General features: G+C 40.8%; 2 non-coding genes and 1 pseudogene across 2 annotated transcripts; 1 reads left to right on the top strand and 2 right to left on the bottom strand.

Annotated features, from left to right (window-relative positions):
* Positions 1 to 4,960: 4,960 nt before the first annotated feature.
* LOC136478511 (UPF0481 protein At3g47200-like) lies at positions 4,961 to 6,394 on the bottom strand (annotated as a pseudogene).
* A 1,394-nt stretch (positions 6,395 to 7,788) lies between these two features.
* Positions 7,789 to 7,862, top strand: TRNAI-AAU (transfer RNA isoleucine (anticodon AAU)). Its single transcript has one exon. It is a non-coding gene; the product is annotated as a tRNA-Ile (tRNA).
* Positions 7,863 to 11,733: 3,871 nt separating this feature from the next.
* LOC136478690 (U2 spliceosomal RNA) lies at positions 11,734 to 11,930 on the bottom strand. Its single transcript, XR_010764407.1, has one exon. It is a non-coding gene; the product is annotated as a U2 spliceosomal RNA (small nuclear RNA).
* Positions 11,931 to 16,150: the final 4,220 nt, after the last annotated feature.

Consider the following 16,150-nt stretch of genomic DNA (forward strand, 5'->3'; position numbering starts at 1 on the left):
GAGACACTAAATGACCTCAGATGAAAAAACTCTGAATACCAAGTTTGATCATTTCAGCAAGATCTACAATTGTTACATAGCTCATTTTTTCCATTTGAGAATTTTTTATCAAACACTAGTCACAACTTCTTGAATCTCATATAGACTTTCTAAAACTATGTCACACACTTGTGAAATTTGAACTACATTTTGTTCAAGCTTTCTCAAATGAAAAAATGGCCTATATAAGGATTGTAGATATTGATGAGCTTAACAAACTTGGTATTCAAAACTTTTCAATTTGAGATAATCTAGGGTCCCGAAAACTAGTTTGTAGGCGTCGAAATTTAAAAATCACAAATTTGAACCGTCCAAACTTTCTCAAATGGAAAGTTGACCAAAACAACAATTGTAGATCTTTTTGAGTTTAACAAACTTGGTCAAACTTGCTCAAATGAGACACTAAATGACCTCAGATGAAAAAACAATTGTGAAGTCATAACATATTACATAATATCCGTCTCTAAAACATAATATATTAAACATGCATCGTTGTATCATGCGGGCACAACAGTGAATTTCTTCTTGACGTATGACCCTTGGTTATGATCTTGTCATAACCATGGAGTGTCTTCATCATTTAACATGATGCTTGGATCTTTCTTCACTATGAAGGGTGGAATTCGGACATTTCTTTCGTAATCTTCTAACATGTCTAACTTGTCTTCAATTCCCACTATATTTATTTTCCCAGAAAGAACTATGTGGCGCTTTGGCTCATTGATCATTGAGTTGATGTCTTCGTTTTTTCCTCTCTTTGATTTTGTAGATATGTCTTTCACATAGAACACCTGACTCACATTGGCAGCAAGGACGAATGGTTCCTCTTTGTATCCAATATTGTTGAGGTCCACTGTTGTCATTCCATACTCTTTGTCGACTGTTACCCCTCCTCCGGTCAGCTTTACCCATTGGCACCGAAACAAAGGGACTTTAAAATTAGGTGCGTAGTCTAGTTCCCATATATCTTCTATGCGGCCATAATATGTTTGTATATTCCCATTTGTATCTGTGCCATCTATGCGAACACCACTATTTAATTGGTGCTCCTTTTATCTTGGGCAACTGTGTAAAATGTATTCCCATTTATCTCGTACCCTTGGTACATGAGGATATGCCATAATGGTTGCCTAGCCAACAAATACAGTTGCTCATCAATATTGTCATCGCCTTGACATTCTTTTCACAACCAACCACTGAAACTTTCCATATGCTGACGCCTAATCCAAGCTTCAGTCTTCCCTAGAAACTTAGGTTGTAAGAACTCCTTATGTATCTTGATGTACGGATGCACCAATGATGAGTTCTGAAGAACTGTGTAGTGTGCTTTATTGAAATAATCGTCTTTCATGCCAATATATGTTTTCTTCCCTAAAGTTCCTTTACCACTGAGTCTTCCCTCGTGTCGTGATTCGGGAACGCCAATGTCTAAATCAATGTCTAAAGTTCCCTAAAGTTCCTTTACCACTGAGTCATCAATGTCTAAATCTTCTCCTTCACCTTCTTCCATTATGACCCTGCTTTCTCCATGCTTAGTCCAACATATATAGTTTGACATGAAACCTGACTTAAGCAAATGTGAATGAAGACTCATTGAGCTTGAATATTCCTTTAAATTCTTACATAGGGCACATGGACAGCACATGAAACCATCCCGCTTATTTGCCTCGGCCACATCTAAGAAATAGTGCAAGCCCTCAATAAAGTCTTGGGAGCGGCGATCGGCATTATACATCCAATGGCGTGACATAATCTACATTACACGACAAATTATGAAAACCTTGAACATAATTAAGTATTTTATTACACAACATAAATGACACACACACGGTTGATTAATTAACTAAGCCTGGCTACAATATAAGCAATCCCAACTATCACTAAACAAACTAAAACTACAATGCACTTCAGTAACATAATTATTTCGTGATCGTACGCAATTAAAACAGACAAATCATTCTTCTGTTGAATATCAATAAGCTTCTCCTGCTGGCTCACTGACTCATCAGCAGCAGCCGCTACCTCAAGCGCACCCAAATTCTGCACGTATGTAGCATAATCTTCCTCCCAATACCAACCATCGCATCCATTGCCCTCCCACTGAAATTAAAGCCAAAAAATATTTAGTCAAAAATATTCAAGAAAAGCAGGTCAATTAGCCATAATTATAAAATGCGTAAGAAACTCACATCGCGATCCGGGCACTTGTAGAAAATACGACCCTTGTTGGGTCCCTGTCTCTTGACTCGGTACTTCATCAAAATCTTCTGCTTACACTTGCCGCAGATAATGAGAGGGAGTTCTGGCCTCAGTCATTTCACAACTGAACGAGTGGCCAAGGATCTGGTACCAGTTGTCATCTACTTTCTATACTTATTTTTGCAAACTAGTGTAAATTTTATATTTTCTAAAATGATATATTTAAATAAAACTAGTATGGATTTCACATGTTTCAATAAATAACCATCCGTACTAGTTGACCTTGCTTACGTGATCATCTCGATCAGCATTTCTCCACCGGACGGCACCGTACTTGGCCAAGGAAGAGCACCGATTCTACGAGAAAGGGAACACGGTCTTCCACGACCGTTGCCGCTCTCCCTCGTAGAATCAAAGTTCCTCCATGACGTCCGTTACCGCTCGGCAGAGAACATGTTGGCCGAGCTAAACACGGTCCGCAAGTTCAACTAGTACGGATTTTCTATAATTTTCTAACTATTTACTAAGTTTTTCATTTCATGGAAAATTTAATTCTAAAAAAAGGCATGATTTCTAAGTAGTTCATTTCATGGAAAAAATAATTCTAAGTGACCTGCTCGATATCGGTGAACTCACGGACGTTTAGGTTGCCGAGGATAGTAACATTTGTAGATGACATTTATAGGTCTGAAGTTATCAAATATCCATCAAATTATAGCTCAAAAACATGTTTCAATAAATAACCATCCGTACTAGTTGACCTTGCTTACGTGATCAACTTGGCGAGCATTTCTCCACCGGACGGCACCGTACTTGGCCAAGGAAGAGCTCCGATTCTACGAGAAAAGGGAACATGGTCTTCTACGACCGTTGCCGCTCTCCCTCGTAGAATCAAAGCTCCTCCTTGACGTCCGTTACCGCTCGGCAGAGAACATGCTCGCCGACCTGAACACGGTCCGCAAGTTCAACTAGTATGGATTTTCTACAATTTTCTAACTATTTTCTAAGTTTTTCATTTCATGGAAAATTTAATTCTAAAAAATAAAAGGCATGATTTCTAAGTATTTTATTTCATGGAAAAAATAATTCTAAGTGACCTGCTCGATATCGGCGAGCTCGTGGGCGTTTAGGTTGCCGATGATAGTAACATTTATAGATGACATTTGTAGGTATGAAGTTATCAAATATCCATCAAATTATAGCTCAAAAACATGTTTCAATAAATAACCATCCGTACTAGTTGACCTTGCTTACGTGATCATCTCAGCGAGCATTTCTCCACCGGACGGCACCGTACTTGGCCAAGGAAGAGCTCCGATTCTACGAGAAAGGGAACACGGTCTTCCACGACCGTTGCCGCTCTCCCTCGTAGAATCAAAGCTCCTCCTTGACGTCCGTTACCGCTCGGCAGAGAACATGCTCGCCGAGATGAACACGGTCCGTAAGTTCAACTAGTACGGATTTTCTATAATTTTCTAACTATTTTCTAAATTTTTCATTTCATAGAAAATTTAATTCTAAGATCACGTAAGCCACCGGGGACGAGGATGGCGCGTGCTCCAGCGAGGATGAGCGAGACGTGATTTTGATAAACTAATTTAACTTTTGTTTATCCAAACATATATGCAAATCATCATGTGATTTTGAGCTAAAAATAACATATAAAATCATAATAAAGTCCAACATATAAAGTTACACATGCATCTACATCGCAAAATGAGATAAGCTACTGATAAAACATAAGAGGATTAAGTTTGTTACCTCCAAAATAGAAGAGCAACACCAATGGAGGGGGAGAGAGCAAGAACAACAGCAAGCTGAAGAACAGAGGCAGTGAGTTTGAATGGAATGGCTCGGGCTTGGGGAGGAAGAAATGAGCTGAATTATAGGCCGGGATGATTAGTCCCGGTTAGGGATCCAAACCGGGACTAAAGATTAATCTTTATTCCCGGGGCATCACTCAAACCGGGACTAAAAGCTTTAGTCCCGGCTGGTATTACCAACCGGGACTAAAGGTAAACCTTTAGTCCCGGTTGGTAATATCAGCCGGGACTAAAGATCCATGCCCCGCGGACGACCGGGACTAAAAGGTCCTTTAGTCCCGGAGGCAAAAAATGCCGAGGCTAATGCCAAATTGAAACATCGTTCTAAAGTCTGTTCTCTAGTAGTGGACCCACGTTGCCAGGTCGGGAGGCCTCTTTAGTGCCGGTTGGTATTACCAACTGGGACTAAAGGTGGACATTTAGTCCCGGGTGGGAGGGACCCTTTAGTCTTGGATTCGTGCTCCCGGTTCTAAAACTAAGACTGAAGGGGTTGAGAACCGGGAGTACAGCTCAGTTCTCTACTAGCGTGTGAACAAGAAATATTTTACCCGATTTGTACAACATCTTTAATCAGACGTGGAACTCCTCCAAAACACAATCTTTTCTTATAACACGCTCAAAAAATTCAGAGAGAGGAGTGACCTCTCATCCGGTACGGATATAGACAATAAAAACGCGGCTATTCTTATTTTCCAACCACACGATTACAATCGAACTTTTGCAAGTACATGTGTATTAAATATTGTAAACATATATGCATCGCGTGTACGACGTGTATTATATTGTAAACAAAAATAAGAAGAAAAAAAAATATGCATGCACGAGTGTGGCAATCATGAACAATGGTGCTATCTGAAACTTATATTAGAGCATACAACAACATGATATCATAGGCAGCATTAGCAATGGCGCTTGAGTGAGAGAAGGGTCTTAAAGATGCCGATGAGCACGCCGGTGACAGACAGGAAGGCGGCGATGAACTTGTAGTAGTTGTAGACGAACTTGTACGCTTTGATCCTCACCGACCTGTGGCGCTTGTACGAGTCGATCTCCTCCAGGGCGGCGAAGTAGCGGCGGCCGAAGCGCAGGTGCTGGCCGAGGCCCTTGAAGAAGCCCAGCGCCTGCTTGTTGCTCAGGGCACCGTGCACGAGGCCCCGCCGCCGGAGCTCGTGAACGTCCTCCTTGCGGTCCATGAGCATCGCGAGCACCGACAGGTAGGAGCTCACCACGAAGCCGTCCGTGTCCCTGGCCGCGCCGGCGGTGCTCGCCTCCAGCGCCGCCATGTTGACGAGCCAGCACCCGGTGACGTCGCTCAGGAACACCGGCGACAGCGACAACTCGCCGTACAGGCAGCACCGCCGGAGGCTCATGTCCCCGAACCAGACCTCCGTGCTCGGCGTGAGGACGACGCCCATCTCCGCGAGCTCCACGGCGCTGCTGGACCACGACGACGAGACGCCCGTGTAGTTCTCTTCACCTGCTCAGGCATGCAGCCCACCTGAGTAAACCTGAGCAGACCGAGGAGATGCGGCGGCTTGTGCTGTTCGGTGCTGCCGACGACGCCGCGGCTTTCTTCATCGGACGGCCGCGTCGTCTTGGCCAGCACCGTCGGGATGCATCCACAGCGCATCCCCCGGCGGCAGAAGCGGCCATCCTCCGGCTTCTTCCTTCCCTTCCAGGGGAGGAACTTGTCGCCCATCCCGGCGACGAACCCGCGCACGTCGACGAACATGAACTCCGCGAGAGCGCGTCGAGCACCAGCCAGGGGATCTGGTTCTCGAGCAGGAAGATGTCCTTCTGAATACTGGGCCCCGTGGACAGCGTCATCCGGTTCTGCAGCACGGGCGCCGTCGTGTCGTCGTCGTCGACGTCACCGCCGGCGACCATGTATTGCAGCAGAAAGCAGCCGTCGAGGAACATCATGGCGGCGAACTCGGCGTCGCCGAGGCCCACGACCGCGGGGTCGTCGGCGTCGTAGCAGCCGCGGGCGGCGCCCGCGACGGAGCGCACCTTCTCGTACACCTCCGCGGTGGAGCGGCCCGAGGCCCGGCAGAGGTAGTAGGCCGCCGCGAGCTTGACCTCCTCCATCTTGTGCAGGTGCGGCGCGCCGTGGTGGTACGGGCCGATGGCCACCACGCTGGGGACGATGTAGCGATCCTTGTCGCCGCCGATTCCTCGAAGAGTCGCAGGCTGCGGGGGAACCGGTGGATCTTGGTCTCCACCTTGGAGAAATCGGCCTCCAGCCTCGCCGTCGTCGTGGCCATCCTCTCGGCAATGGCGGGGAGGTCGGGGACGTCGTCGTTGATGAGTATCGTTCTCGTGTCAGTGTCCATGATGCCAGGATTGGGATTGATGGGAAACTGGGAACAGTCATTTCAACATTGTCGTGCACACGTACAGCTAGCTTTATATGCATGCATGAAAGAGTCCCAACAGCTGTCAGATACTCAGAGTGATCGATGAAGCATGCATGCATTGTTCTTTATCACTAGGATCCTTTGCCTAGATTGGTTCCCTAACTCTGATTCCAAGCAAGCGTCATCGTGAGCCCTTCTTGGTGTTCATCTTCATCAATCATCAGCATGCCCGGCCCTATTGGTCTTTTTTAACACGCACACACTCTCCAGCGTTGCTAGAACTGATAAAAGTCTTGGAATGGAAGCATCCTAGACGTGGTGTTCAGGTATCTGAAAGCTAGCATCGATCGCCGGTCTGACTTCTCGGCAACGGCAGGGAGGATGCCTGCCTAGCCTGCCCTCGCGCGGTGCGTGACAACGACCTGGGACATCCGATCCATACAATATTCCTTGGTGAGCATCACCAGGCCATATATGTGAATAATGATCTCGTTTATGCCAAGTACCTCGGTAATAATGTCAGCTTGCTATCTTATATTATTGTTTAAAAAAAAGATAAAGATAGGGTAACCCAACTTGCTGCTAGTATAGAAAAATATATAAGCAAAGGCACATGAATAAAATAAAAGTATGTGAGCTTAGAGAGCTAACTTTATTCTCTCTCCTTCCTACTCAATAAAATATCCTATGAGCTAGCTATTTTAACACTATTGGAGCTATCCTAGAACTCTTTTGCACACCTCGGATCTCCAAAAACCAATGCCTGGGATTGTTGCTTGGCAGACAGCTTTTGCTAGCTCCAAACCAAACAAACTCTTATTCTCTGTCAATACATGTCCAATTTTTTTTTACCTAGTTATGGTTTGATTGGATTTTGTTTGAAGCATGTGGGTGGAAATCTAATTCATTTAGGGCAGTCCCAAAGCTAGAAATCACATTTAGTTTCTATTGCCATTAATTTACGTAGACACTAATAATGTAGAAACTATGTTTCAAATGGATAGTTTGAACAGGATAATTTTTTTTTATCTAATTACACATATTCTCTCTCCATCATCTACCTATTACATCTCTTCATGTATTGATTCTTGTGTAGACATGGTTTCTTATCTAATAAATCATTTTCTCATCTCTCTTCTTTAATTGCAGTGTCACGTCATCTTTTTGTTTAGTTGACACCAATTGATGAATATAAAAACCATCGTTTCATGGTTGGAAGTGGTTTTACTTATATTACCGCTGCACTTGTAGTACATCAGTTGGTATGCTGATTATAAAAATTCACGTTGAGGCTTGATGTAAGGTGTTTGGCCTTTGTTTATAGAAATTATATTTTATAAAATGTATTGCACTGTTTGCACCTACCAAATGGCCTATTAGCTCAGTTGGTTAGAGCGTCGTGCTAATAACGCGAAGGTCGCAGGTTCGAGACCTGCATGGGCCAGCACTTAATTTTTGTTTCTTTTTATTTTTTAACTCTATTCTTTTTAATTTTTACCTCTATTTACTTTCTATTTTGTACCACGTTGACTCCTTTATTTACCCTCTGTTTTCTACCGTTGTTTTTTCCCTCTATTGTTTTTGTTTCTTTTTATTTTTGTACCTCTATTCTTTATATTTTTTACCTCTATTTACTTTCTATTTTGTACCACATTGACACCTTTATTTACCCTCTGTCTTCTACTGTTGTTTTTCCCCCTCTATTTTACTTTCAGTTTTGTGCCACGTCCCGTTTGTTTACATGGATTTTGTTTTTGTTTCTTTTTATTTTTTTACCTCTATTCTTTCTATTTTTTTACCTCTACTAGGTAGCGTGTTCGTGCATTGCTATGGGACAACTAAATCTTTTATACTAAAAACACACGGATCACATGATAAGATAACAATACTGTTAAATTAAATACCGACGTTAAAGTGACATTTAATTCAAAAAGCAAAGTTCGTGAAATTAACACAGTCACGGAGAGCGCGGCGTCGCAGGCTCACAAACTCTACTGTATAGACTTTTTCGTGATATGACTAAGATAATATTTTATATCGGCAGAAAGAATTCTTCGATATCCATTTCTTTCATGCGCCAATAAATCCATGAATAAGTTCCGCTATATCTCCATATAATCCTGTACACACAGGTTCGAGTATATATGTAAATATTAGTGTCTGTCACATGGATAATACTGCGTGTCTTAAAAAATCTCTCATAAAATTTTAAAATAAAGTATGTTATACTCACCGTATAAATATGTGTGGCTTTAGGACTATTCCACACAGACATATATTGTAGAATAAGGTATCCACTTAAGTGTCTGTTCCAAGATGTTGAATTAGGTGTTGTAATTCTTAATTTCGACATATTTTTCAGGTCAAGGCAATCAATGGTGACACTTTTCTTAGTGGTGCATAATTTTATGGTGCACCTCTTGACTATCTGAATAAGGACAAGTTAGCACTGTAAAGGTTCAGAAAAGCTGCTGAGAAGGCCAATGTTGAGTTTTCCTCCACTATATATACTAAAACCTATGTCCCCGTTTATCATTGCTGATGCTTTTGATGCAAAGCAATTCAACATTACCTTGATCAGATATAAGTTTGAGTCTATTGTGAGCAATCTCATAGAGGGACTCTCATCCTTTATGTGATCTGCCTTAAGGGTATTGGCAGGACGATGGACCCATGTTGGAATGTCGCACCAAAAAATGTTCACGTTTTGTCCATGATTTATTTCCCATGAATACATGCGGGTACTATGATAACACTAACTACACCAAATGAAAGATTAGAAAGAATTTGCATTGCCTTCCAGAATGATTTATTTATTAAGTTCTTTAGACTCTACAAGTAGTTTTGAAATATCTGTTTGCATGTCTTACCTCGTATCCTAATTTAAAATTTTGTAGTTTAATTAGAATATGGGGAAATGATTCAAAATGAACAGACTCAAGGGCAATTTCAGTAAGAAACAACAAGCGAGGACGATGGAACACGTGAGCGTGAAACCAAATGAAAGGAGGAAAAAGCTGTCTCTTTTGCAAATGCAAAGAGGAAAAGTAATTAAATGTAGACAGATTTGGCAAGGTTCTCAGAAATACAAAGATGTTCCTTTTGTCTTAATTCTCTTTCCTTCTGTGTTAATTCTTTTTCTTTTTGCTCATTGCCATGTATGCTGGTGCATGCAAGCATGCAATGTGTATATGGATAGCACAATAATTTTCTACTTCCTATTTTGTCGTGATTCCTCTATCACATGACATACAATACTCAATCAAGGAGAATCGCACCAAAGGACGCAGCATGCGGGAGATATCATGGGATCGCAGGCATGGACAGACGGACGAATCAAAACAAATGTCGTACCAAAAAATATCCACACTTTGTTTTTTTAGTGGTAGGAGATTTACTTTCTATTTTGTACAACGTTGACTCCTTTATTTACCCTCTGTTTTCTACTGCTGTTTTTTCGCTCTATTTTACTTTCAGTTTTGTACCACGCCCCCTTTGTTTACTTTCTGTTTTGTACTTTCTGTTTTCTTCCTATTTCCTATGTGTACTTTCTATTTTTTTCTTCTGTTTCCTATGTGTACTTTCTGTTTTATATAACATTCCCTTTTGTTTACTTTCCGTTTCCCATTTCCCTTTTGTTATTGCGGAACGAATAGAAAAAATGTTATTTGCTCCTGCCAATATATATATAAACATAAAAAATCCTTAAAAAAAAATTGAACAAAGATCACCTTAAAACGGTGAGTGCTGAGTGGCATGTAAAAATAGCCTAGGTCCTCAATAATATTAACTGAAAAGCGTTTTATACCTATTTTCTCTACTATGTAATCATATATTATTTTTCGTTTGTTTACTTTTTGTTTTGCACTACTGTTTCCTCTACTATAATACTGGATAATTATATATTATTTGACCTCCTGGATGAGCCATTTTAATGTTTTTTGTTTCTTTTTTATTTCTGTTTTCTACTATTTTTTCCCCTATTAGATAATTATAGATTTATACTCTCTCCGTCCTATAATATAAGGGATTCAAGCGACTTTAAAATAAGAAGACTAACAAAAGACCACCTTGCCCCTCACTAATCAGGATGGAGAGAGTAGTTGAGTTGTTAGTTTCTTTAATTAATGCTGGTTGTCTTAGGTGACGCTAAGTGTAAAAGGGATCTCAATACTTCTTAACAAAAAAGACACAGGAGAGAATGGATTGAGGACACACAATACCTTGTGTTTATGTATAGATTTTGAACTTCTGATCTTTTCTATTACAGGACGGAGGGGATATTTGAGATGCCGATTTACAGTGTTGATGTCATGGAGAAGTTAATCAATGTGTTCATGCTAGAGGGGTTTTTTTTTGTTTCCTTTTGTTTACTTTCTATTTTGTACTGCTGTTTTCTCTACTATACAAGTTAATTATATATTATTTTACCTACCTACCTGCATGAGCCATTTCAATGTTTTCCGTTTACTTTTCTTTTTTACTTTATGTTTTCTACTACTGTTTTTCCTTCTAGGTAATTACATATTATGTTTGACATACCGATTTACATTACATTACTTCTATCATGGAGAAGTTAATCAATGTATTCATGGTAGAGATTTTTTTTTTTTGCGCCTCTCATCTAGGTACAACTGTAGTATCTGTTCGTGAACAGACACACACCAACGCTACACACATCACACTCACTCACACCACAAGTATACAAACAGATCCTACAACTACACCTAAATTCTAAGATTGCGTCCTTTATGAGATCACCGGGTCCATGGATCCATAGACGACGAGGTGCGTCGCATTCCCTTTGTGGTTCCACGCGCGAGAGGCAACAGAGTTATTTGGGGGCGAACCCCAGTGAGACACCAGAAAATCGCAGCCACTAGGGCTCGATCCCTGGCCGGCAAGGTTCCAGCCACTGAGCCTAGGTTTTACCGCATTGAGCCATGTGTTGTCTGCTCATTGCAAAAGGCACTTCAGACTGTGATGGGTCTTGCATGATCTGGTCCTTCAGCTCCTCCTACTGCATGCCTGCTTCATTTGGCATAGGTAGAAACACTCTCCATATGGCACTGCTTCGATAACAACTGTGAAGAGAATGAACTGCAGTCTGAATTCTTGTTGAAAGTCTTTCACCGTTCAGTCTAATTCGCATTGAATAATCATTGTATCACACCTCATAGAATGCTGCAACTGCAACCATTTAGACGTAGATTGATCCAGAGCAACACAGTTCAAGAACTACAAACATCTAGCTAATCAACTCTGAAAATTTGAATTATAGCCAAGCTAACTTTAAAACTTAGAATTAGAATTGGTTGGGGTGTGCCAGGCCTGGCCAACAGTGCAACGGCTAGGCGACACTTGAGAAACCTAGTAGCAAGCTACTATAGTGGATCCTCCCCCATAAAAAATAAATTTAATATCACTGTGAGACGATGTCTCACATACCAGATATTAAACTGATAAGAACAGATACTACACTTGATCTTAGCCAAAAGGCCGAGAAAGGTATGATTTGGCTAGAAGCCCTGTGTCACCTTATATAGCGAGTCTACGCCGCCATGCTTCTTGGTTAGGCGAGCTGGTACTAAACGGGTGAACCGGCTGCAAGCTCCATGGCGGCCATATGTAATAATGGGCCTTCTCTACTTAATTAGGCTCACTAATCCTCCAAGAAAAGTACTAGTTAGGCCCGCCATTAGGACTCATCGAAGCCTCCTAACGCATCGGTCCGAAGGTGCTTGCTTTTCTTTTCTTTTTTCTTTTCCTTTCCCAAGTAATAGTATTCTATATGAATTACTATTATATTCATTAAACTAACGATATTTTACCATTAATTGACATAAACATTCAAGAAACTCTCAAGTTGGTAAGGACGGAACCTTACTTAAACAGGGCGTAATAGCATGTGCATATTTGCTACTACACCTAATACTAAAAGGAGAGATTTTATTTCTCTAAATTTTGATCCATCACACTCTTCCTCCCGGTCTATGTGTCCCTCCACTCCTCCTATTTTACTAAGAATAGTGGTACATGATAAATTCAATATTAGACACAACTGGATTTAGGTTCTTTGCCGAGTGCCTGAGACACTCGGCAAAGGCCAAATTGCACTCGGCAAAGAACACACGACAAAAAATATCGCTAGTTTAATTCTTTTATCGGGCACTCAGCAAAGAAAAGCGACCGTCACGGCAAAGATTTTTTATTTTTTTTAAAAAAATTCTTTGCCGAGTACCCTATATCTGGCCCTCGGCAAAGATGTTTTATTTTTTTCTTCTAAAAATTCTTTGCGGAGTGCCCCTGGCCGGCGCTCGGCAAAGTTTAATTTTTTTTAAAAAAATTCTTTGCCGAGTGCCCTATGGTTGGTGTGACAGAACCGCCCAATTTATATAAGATCAAGTATGGCTGTCCCCGCTTAACACGTTGACACGCGCATACTCTCACTTATATAAACCCGGTAGTCCGCCGAGTGTCACGCAGGACCTCGGTAAATCAACATCACAACCAAGATCGCGTGATTAAGCAAATACACATCACATACGCAGAGTTGCAGCGGAAATAATATTACAAATAGGTTCATAAATAATAAAACAAGTTTGGATTTCAAAACCGATTAGTGAAAACAACATTGCTTTCGAAGGATTTCATTAATATGAGTTCCAAATACATTGCTAGCATAAGTGACATCCTCAGATAAAAGCATATAGATGAGAATAAATATGGAGTCACCGAGCCCACCGGCGGTTAGCCACCATCTTCAACAGGCCGAAACCTCACCTGCAACATGGTGGGATAAACCCTGAGTACTCGAATGTACTCAGCTAGACTTACCCGTCATAACCAGAAATAAAATTGACTCCAAGGAGTATGCAAGGCTTTATAAGTGGAGGTAGCTTGACAACATTTTGCATAAAAAACGATTAACTCAATTATACAATTATAATTCTGTCATCAAGTTCATTAGAACTATCCATCTCTAGATTAGCAACTATCCTGTGCCAAACATGTGGTATATCTTTTTAGAGGATACAATAGTAACCATAGCAGGTATAGTAATTCCATGTTTATCTGAACCATCACATTCCATAATCCAATTACTACGATGTTGGGACTAGCCAAGTTTCTCACTATCCGGGAGAGACGGCGATTCGAATCGATTTCAACCAGCTGGGAATTTATTCCTAACACAAACCCAGGCAGACCAGATCAACGGTCACCTTAGGTCACCTTTGGTACAACTCAGGTACACATTTCGCGGGTCCGTACCGCGCCGCACAATCTGGGACACCAGATGCTAGGACGTTCAGGCCTAGCCTGCCCTTGGGCTCAGTCTGATCGTCCCCCGGAAGGAGCGCACAACAGAACGGGTCCCGGCCTGAGTTGAGCTACTCGGCTTCGCGGTCGGAACGAGTTATCCGGCCAGCTAAGTGATAGGTATGCGTTCAATCTTGTCAGAAGCGCCAACAACGGTACGGTCCTTAATCGACACAGACAGAATCACATGAGCCAACCTAGACATAGACTCCGCCCGGCCACGATTTACTTTTACCCCATGGTTCTTTTCTACGATAGCAAATATAGCCAACCGTGCTCCGGTATCCACCTATATCTCGCAGGTGACAGGATATCACCCGACTTCTACCGGTCTAAGCATGGCTAAGCATATATTCGATCCTGGACCTATACCGGTTAAAGGTGTAATATCTGGACAAGGAATTTATATGCATCAAGTGGTTCCATTCAACTCTTATAACCTAATGCATCAATCATAAGTATTTAAGTAATCATTTGTAAAATACTAGAAGACTTAAAATGCTCCGGGGCTTGCCTGGGATCCGACACAAGTCAGTTCAGTTAGCTTGCACCGACTTGGTGACATCTCCGGTCCTAGCACTTGCTTAGTCCTTCCATCTTCGGGATAGATCCATCAAACACTGTCTTCGGGTTTGGCTCCAACATCGCATCCTTCACGTGGTTCATCTAGCGTACCTAAATGAGATGCAAGATGCATGTGTATGAATGTAATGAAGGATAACACAACATGCATCACATAAGCTTTCAAGACAAACACAAGATTATGCAAGACATAGACACCAATAGCTATTTTAACTAACATCACACAACTAACTATAGAGAGCAAGCACATCAAGCATGACACAAGTTAACAAGGTCACAAGTATCATAACTTGATCATCAACAAGGGCATAAGCCACACTTAGCAATATACAAGCAACCACTATAATTGGAATCTGCCAATTTCGGGACATGCAAACAGCAGCTACAAGATTTAGCTATAACTGGAGTTACACAAATCCAAATGACTTGCAAGAAGACATTATGGAAAGCTTATGAAATTATATATATTTCATCTATAACCATCATAGCATGATTCTCAAGTTAACTAAGTCAAATACACCCATTTACAGAAACTGGTCTAAACAAGACAGAGAGTAATCAATTCTGTAACCCAACTTTAAACAGGCATAACTCACAAACTACTTGGCCAAATACCACCAAATTTTAACAGAATCTAGATACATGAATTATCTACAACTTTGTTATTATCACCAAAAGCTCATTCAAATCCTAACTAGATCAAACACTAGCATATTTCAGATCTGCTCAGAATAAAATCAAAACTTGCTAGAAGACTTAAAAGTCATGTAACTCCTACAATATCAGACCTGGGATCATGAAAATTTAACACAAGCAAGATAAGATAATCATCTACAACTTGTGTATTTACAAAAACTACAGTAAACATCATTTACACCATGAAAATAATTACACAAGCAAAACTGCAAATCCAACCCAACAGCAGTGGTATAGAAAACGGATAGCATCATCAGAGAAGCATAACTGGAGTTCTAGACCCCCAATAAACATGAACCATAACTTTTTGAAAAGCTTAGGAAGTTACTTACAATTTTCTTATTCTCATATTAAGATGATTCTACAGTTAGAAGGGTCAACTAATCCAATAATTGCATCTCTGTCCAAAACATAGACAGAAACTAACATGCCACTTTAAACAGCAATAAATGGAGTTATACATGTCCAATAAATGTGGTTCTGGACTTTTTAGAAAGCTTAGCAAATTCTAAACAACTTTGTTGTAAACACCTAAAGCTAATTCCACAAGTAAGAAGGCCCCACAGTAAGAACAAGGAAACCCTGTCTGGGTTTGGGCAGAAACAACCACAGAGATTTAAGCAAGTATAACTCAAGATCTACTTAGCCAAAAATCATTATATTTAACTTTTTGGAAATCTTAAGAAAAGTACTACAACTCATGTATTTTCATCAAGTCATGATTCATAACTTAACTGAGCCAATTAATTCAAACATGCAGAACTATTCAGAATAGGAGCAAAGCATTACAGGGCATTTGTTATTTTTATAACTCTTAAAATATAAATCCTAAACTCATGAAATTTTTACCAGACAACAACAATCACCTTAGTAGCACTCCACAAAAATTTCACAATTATTTGAGCACAACAACTGCAGTTATAAAAAAAAACAAATAAGACTAGCATTCAAACCCTAACTGCACAAATCCATTTTTACAGCTACAACTTTAAACTAAAACCTGACATATTATAGATCTAGTGCATAGAGAATTTCACAAGGATTCCAAAAAGTCCACATTTACTATTTTACGAATTTTCTACGATTTACTATGAATTTCCAAAGTTCCTGCAACATAATTACAAACCAGTCCTT

The sequence above is a fragment of the Miscanthus floridulus genome, chromosome 8, assembly GCF_019320115.1.
Source record: "Miscanthus floridulus cultivar M001 chromosome 8, ASM1932011v1, whole genome shotgun sequence".
NCBI classification, from domain to species: Eukaryota; Viridiplantae; Streptophyta; class Magnoliopsida; order Poales; family Poaceae; genus Miscanthus; species Miscanthus floridulus.